This window comes from Sardina pilchardus, chromosome 16 (genome assembly GCF_963854185.1).
Source record: "Sardina pilchardus chromosome 16, fSarPil1.1, whole genome shotgun sequence".
In the NCBI taxonomy this organism is placed as follows: domain Eukaryota; kingdom Metazoa; phylum Chordata; class Actinopteri; order Clupeiformes; family Clupeidae; genus Sardina; species Sardina pilchardus.
This window is the reverse complement of record NC_085009.1, coordinates 4128329-4130828: the sequence shown is the minus strand read 5'-3', so window position 1 is coordinate 4130828 and position 2500 is coordinate 4128329. Positions and strand designations below refer to the sequence as shown.

The following is a 2500-nucleotide window of genomic DNA, read 5'->3' as shown; positions in this document are numbered from 1 at the left end:
CTCACAGTGTTTCTTTGACTAGTTGTTCTCCTGTCACCCATTTGAGACCCACGACTGGAATCGGCCAAGGCAGTTGAAACCTTCCGTGAAGCCAAATCTTATAGCGCTGTCTCTTCCAGCTGAAGCTATGGCACGTTGTGCACGGTTTTTTCCAATGTGTGCAAAGACCGTGCAGCTGTGATGGCCGAGAGGTTAAGGCGTTGGACTTGAAATCCAATGGGGTCTCCCCGCGCAGGTTCGAACCCTGCACACAGCGGTGTCCTTTCTTGTAAAAGGCATGACGCACCACTTGATTTGTGCGGCAAGGCCATGAAATTTACCAACATATCTTCCTGGTCTCTTATCTCTGCCCTTTTCAAGCTACACATGTAATGCCATGTCTCTCAGTGAAGAAAGGTGGTCCTGCGTTTGACATGTGTGAACTTATGCTTGTACCTCCGATCGCCATCCTTCAGGTAGCATGTTTGCATGTCTTTTTTTCTGTTCATGACCCCATTGGTGAAATAAGCTGTGATGGCCGAGAGCTTAAGGCGTTGTACTCGAAATCCAATGGGGTTTCCCCGCGCAGGTTCGAACCCTATTCGCAGCGTTTCTTTCACTAGTTGTTCTCCTGCCACCCATTTGAGACCCACGACTGGAATCGGCCAAGGCAGTTGAAACAAACCGTGAAGCCAAATCTTATAGCGCTGTCTCTTCCAGCTGAAGCTGTGGGCCGTTGTGCACGTTTCTCCACTTGAGTGCAGCTGTGATGGCCGAGTGGTTAAGGCGTTGGACTTGAAATCCAATGGGGTCTCCCCGCGCAGGTTCGAACCCTGCTCACAGCGGTTCCGTATCATTGGTCCGACATCCCATAAGTCCGACATCTCATTAGTCCGAAAATGAACCATTGACCAGAGATCCCATTAGTCCGACATCCCATTGGTCCGAAAAAAAGAAGCCCATTGGTCCGACATCTCATTAGTCCGACCATACAATACATTAACAAATCCAGACTTTGGTCTATTTCCTAAAAACTCTGTCTACCACTGTTTACAGTTAGAGTGATGTGACGCTATTTGTAGTATGATTTCAATAGCAGGGACATAGGCTAGTGGATGGGTGCGTGACTGTCATGCAGGTGACCCAGGCTCACATCCCGCGATGAACTTCATCTAGCATGAGATGTGTTTTATATTTTTGCAAACGAACATCGAAGCAAACGTGTTTCAGTCGTATAAACTTTCATACGACAAAACCACAAATTAGCCTATTCCAACATAGCTAAACGTAGGCCCTATAGGACAATGAACTCTTACCTTTATGTTCTAGGCTACAAGTTATCCACAGTTAGTCCACAGTTATTTCCATCGTGCGTTCTTCTCGATATGAGCTAGAAATAGAGCCTTGCCATATTCTTCTATCACACAGGTCTGACTAAATTCAAAGTTTCACTCCAGAAACTCGTTTTAATTTGTGCATAGTCCTGGCTTCCCAAAATGTCGCACAACACACTGCCACATTGGTTTAGGTGCCATTTCTTAAATATTACATTGTTTAATTGCATATAATAACTCTGTTCTCATGTAATATCATTATATGTAGCCTACTTATTTCTATGTATTTTTTTATATGCACGCGCACCCGCACACCTTACCCGAATGCGCTATGATGGGGGCGGTCTGAAGAGGGTAGCAAGTGCGTGTGAGATTTTGAATCTGTGGCGCCAGTAGGCCTAGCCTACTCAGTGCTGCGGCAACGAGTGTTTGTAAATGTTTTCCTTCGAGTTTGAAACTAACAACAATACCGAGGAAACGTACTTTCACATTAGGTAAACGCTGTGCGCAGTTTGGACCGTTGCGTTACCAAACAGAGGACGCACGAAGAGAAAAAGCCTTCGGGGACTGCTGGTGCATTCACCAGATTTGGTGAGATCGATTGCTTTTCTGTGTTTTCATATTGCTTGGTCTAGCAGAGAGACAGCAATCGCATTTTCCCTTTTTTCTGACCATTATATTTTTTGATTGCTGCGGGACGTTTTGTCGGCAGCGGCCCTTTTAGTTTTCCTGGATTGGATTATTGACTCTTGTGCGCGGTCCTGGCAAAATACAGGACATCTTTCGTTTAGTTTGGACTTGTAGGTTTATTTTCGGGACTGAATGAAAGGGGGAATTGCAACGCTTGGGATTGTTTGGGACATTTAATTGTGTGTGAATATAAAGCGCCGCTGTGCACGACATGGGTTATTGTTTGGTGTGTGTCTTCCTTTACTGTTAAACCGAAGAAAGCGGCATTGTTTCATTGTTATAATCAAGAGACGCACTCAGATGTGTAGTCTTCGTTGTAGCCTACTCATTCTCAGAATGATCTGTTTATTGCCATTCATATTTAGTCATTCAAAAAAACCCTTCTGCGTTTAATTAACACAGCCGAAGGTAAACGGTTGATTGTTACAACAGGCTAGCACATTTCCACCTGTTGTTAGACACACAATGCTGCAAAAAAAGATGTCTCCTCTTTTCCG

At 44.8% G+C, this 2500-nt stretch overlaps 4 non-coding genes across 4 annotated transcripts in view; all 4 read left to right on the top strand.

The window, feature by feature from the left end:
- Positions 1-9, top strand: part of trnas-uga (transfer RNA serine (anticodon UGA)) — an 82-nt gene extending 73 nt beyond the window's left edge. The window contains exon 1 of the tRNA in view: positions 1-9. This exon is cut by the window's left edge and continues 73 nt beyond it. This is a non-coding gene — a tRNA (tRNA-Ser).
- Positions 10-174: 165 nt separating this feature from the next.
- On the top strand, positions 175-256 carry trnas-uga (transfer RNA serine (anticodon UGA)). Its single transcript has one exon. It is a non-coding gene; the product is annotated as a tRNA-Ser (tRNA).
- A 251-nt stretch (positions 257-507) lies between these two features.
- trnas-cga (transfer RNA serine (anticodon CGA)) lies at positions 508-589 on the top strand. The gene has a single exon. It is a non-coding gene; the product is annotated as a tRNA-Ser (tRNA).
- Positions 590-742: 153 nt separating this feature from the next.
- Positions 743-824, top strand: trnas-uga (transfer RNA serine (anticodon UGA)). The gene has a single exon. It is a non-coding gene; the product is annotated as a tRNA-Ser (tRNA).
- Positions 825-2500: the final 1676 nt, after the last annotated feature.